Source organism: Rana temporaria, chromosome 2, assembly GCF_905171775.1.
Source record: "Rana temporaria chromosome 2, aRanTem1.1, whole genome shotgun sequence".
In the NCBI taxonomy this organism is placed as follows: domain Eukaryota; kingdom Metazoa; phylum Chordata; class Amphibia; order Anura; family Ranidae; genus Rana; species Rana temporaria.
The window spans coordinates 222,041,752-222,045,869 of NC_053490.1; positions in this window are offsets into that span (position 1 = coordinate 222,041,752).

Here is a 4,118-nt window from a genome sequence, read left to right on the forward strand (position 1 = left end):
CAGGATGGCTGACCCCAAAAAGGTAAGTGCCGGGCTGAAGTGGGGAGGAGGCATTTTACAGGGCACAGTGGCAGAATTTAACAGGGCACAGTGGCGAGTACAATTGATAGGCACAGTGGCGAGTACAATTGATGGGCACAGTGGCGAGTACAATTCATGGGCACAGTGGTGACAACAATTGATGGGCACAGTGGTGACAACAATTGATGGGCACAGTGGTGACAACAATTGATGGGCACAATGGTGACAACAATTGATGGGCACAGTGGTAACGTTTGATGGCATGGCACAGTGGATGCGTTTGGCATGGCACAGTGGTGACAACAATTGATGGGCACAGTGGTGACAATTGATAGCACAGTGGCTGCGTGTAATGGCATGGCACAGTGGTGACAGTTGATTGGCACAGTGGCTGCGTTTGATGGCATGGCACAGTGGCGACAATTGATGGCACAGTGGCAACAATTGATGGCATGGCACAGTGGCTGCAATTGATGGGCACAGTAGCTGTGTATGATGGGCACAGTGGCTGCCTTTGATAGGCACAGTGACTGCAATTGATGGGCACAGTAGCTGTGTATGATGGGCACTGTGAGGCTGCAATTGTTTTTTTTTTGTTTGTTTGTTCGCGCCCCCCCAAAAATTTGGAGCACCAGCCGCCACTGGACATGGGTAAATACAATTCTCACTGTATTCAATACAGTTCTGCTGTATTGCAGCTCCAGAGACCAAAGCATAATAAAAACAACAGAGAATTATAGTCTGTGCAACACCTATGAAAACAGGCGTCCCAATGAAATAATGAAGAAATCGTGCCACTTAAAATATTGAACATATGTAAATTCATGTACTCAGCTTCGCTATTATTTTATATGGTGCTATTCCACATAAGTGTGATGAGCTGACCATCGCTGCCCATTTTTCAATGCATCAACATACGTTATAAAGCCGGCAGTGATTGTTTATAACACATGTGAAAAAACACATGGAAACGTGTACTAAAAGCAACTATTAATGGAATATTTCTGATTGCTCTGGGTAATGTCACTGTTTTTCCAGTTGCAGTAGTTTTTATAAATGTCATCTACTGTCATTTCAAGTCCTCTAATCCATTTTGAAAGCTATTGAGTCTCTTCTGTCAGGGCAGCTCAGGGATTTATTAATAAAAGCATGACAAATCATTTTATACAGCATGGCAAGTTAACTATAAAAACAAGCATCCCATCCTCTCAATGACAAACTGAATACAGATACATTCAGTACTGGTATATAACTGGACTTTTATTTCTGCTAAGCGCCTTTTGTTTTATATGTAAATAATATATGTAAATAATAAAAATCTATTTTCCAAGCAGCAATCAATGAGTATTTATTATAAATTCATTGCCATTTGTAATAAGTTAAAATTGTAATTTTTTTTTTTTTATCTAAGATCCTAAATAATGATGCTGGAATGCTGCATTCTTTTGCACAAAAATGAGAATAAAGCTTTCTTTCTCCCTAGCAACATACATACCGATTTAGTCCACTACCTGCCCACATATCACATTTATGAATAATGTTGCCCGTAGTCTAAAGAGCTAAAAAAACATCCTAACATATGTTACTCAAGCCTGCCAGTTAGCTTGGGCACACAGTTTTGTAAATACAGTTCAGGCTAGGCGATAAAAAAAAAAAAATAGAAAGTTTGAAAGCTTTTTGTAAAAAAAAAAAAAAAAGATATGTTGGTCCTTTTGTGTCTTTGTTTTCTCATTATTGTGTCTCTTCATTATTAAAATGTATATCAAGCTAAAACTGTTTTTATCTGGTTTAGAAAAAATATAGAAGGATTAGAAAGACCGTCAGTCAATTTTTACTTCTATTCCCGCAAGGCGCAGAAATAATTATTATTTTCTTTAGTAGAATGGGGGGGGTAAAACCCCCTGTTATGCCGCATACACACAATCTTTTTTCGGCTTGTAAAAAACGAAGTTTTAAAAAAATGTCATTTAAAACGATTGTGTGTGGGCTTCACAGCATTTTTGGGGTTCTGAAAAACAACAAAAAAAAAAAATCCAACATGATCCATTTTTTAATGACGTTTTAAACTATGTCGTTTTTTGGGTTGTAAAAAATTATCGCGTGTGGGCTTAAACGACGTGAAAAACCTGCGCATGCTCAGAAGCAAGTTATGAGACGGGAGCGCTCGTTCTGGTAAAACTACCATTCCTAATGGAGTAAGCACATTCATCACGCTGTAACAGACAGAAAAGCGCAAATTGTCTTTTACTAACACGGAATCAGCTAAAGCAGCCCAAAGGGTGGCGTCATCCGAATGGAACTTCCCCTTTATAGTGCCGTCGTACGTGTTGTACGTCACCGTGCTTTGCTAGAGCATTTTTTTTTTAATGTTCGTGTGTGGGCAACGTCGTTTTAATGATGAAGTTGGAAAGAACTTCTATTTTTCTAGAGGCTGAAAAACGTTGTTTTTTACATGCTGAAAAATTATCGTGTGTACGCGGCATTAGATTTATATTGATGTTTGTATCCCTGATGAATGTTTTTTTACTTCATATCTCATAGAAAATTGTCAGCAGGACAGAAAGTGACGGAAAATCTGTGCAATATACTTGCACAGAGCAGGTAAGTACAACATCTTTTTTTATGTATTGAAACATAACAGCCTTTAGTATCACTTTAATTTTTCCCTGCTCGATATAAAAAAAAAAAGGTTTGTTTGTGCTTGAAATACACAATAATGGCTAATAATGCACAATTTACAATAACTTGACATCTGACCTCAAAGCTGTGATAACATGCACCTTTCACAACCAGAGACATATCGCTCATGATGGTTTCCAACTTATACCACTGTAGATCACAATACTTTTTATTTGGACATTTCAAAACTACAAGAACCAGAATGCTTTTCACACACTTCACGTGCGCTTAGTCATTACAGGTAAGGTGGTGGTCGTCCAGATATAGGTGTCCCTGTGTATCGATCTGCCCATCTTTGGACATAACTTGTCATTAGGCCAAGCCCATACTTTACACCAGGGGTGCCCAACCTTTTGAAGAGCAAGGGCCACTTAAGCGACTTGGTAACCGGCCGCGGGCCACAATGAGCAGAGCGGGTGGATGGCAGCCCACTCAGCTCTATAGAGCCCGCTCTACTCTCAGCACACCAAACTCGCAGGTAATAACAGTCTATGGCTCAGTGCAGGTAACCCGCAGTTGCACTTCTCTGCACCTGTGGATCAGTTTGAAAGCAGACCAGTAACCACTGCAGAACAGATATGCCCATATATACACTGTGATTTTAGTAATAAACTTACCTTTAATAACAGTATTCTATTCTATTTTATTCCATCCCAGAGCAGGAGGTTGCAGGCCCTAATACAGTGCCACGCGGGCCACATGTGGCCCCCGGGCCACTGGATTGGCACCCCTGCTTTACACAATTTATGTGGGGCAATGCACCTAACATGCATTGCACTGCCATTCATTTTGAATGGCACCCCAACACAATTTATGTGGGGCAATGCACATAACATGCATTGCACTGCCATTCATTTTGAATGGCACCCCAATGCACAAAGATTCAGATTCAGAATACTTTATTAGTCCCAAGGGAAATGATTAAAATACACTACAAAGGCAGCACACTTTTCACATTTTGAATTAGATTCCAATGTAAGGGGTTATTCTTTTTGACTTTGTGATCTGTGGCTTGTGTTCTGCTTAAAAAATAAATATATTGGGCCAGATTCACGTAGCTCAGCGGATCTATAGATCCGCTCGATCTACGTGAATTAAGATCCGCTCCCGCAAGTTTAGGAGGCAAGTGGCTAATTCACAAACCACTTACCTCCAAACTTGCGACGGCGGATCCTAAATCCCCCGGCGGAATTCAAATTCCGCGGCTAGGTGAGTGTACTATTTAAATCAGGCGCGTTCCCGCGCCGATTTAAATGCGCATGCGCCGTCCGGGGAATTTCCCGGCGTGCATTGCTCCCACTGACGTCACTAGGACGTAAGTGGTTTCGACGTGAGCGGGACTTGCGACGCACGTGTTCGTGAATCGGCGTACGCAAACGACGTTGGAAAATTCAAATATCGACGCGGGAACGCCAGCT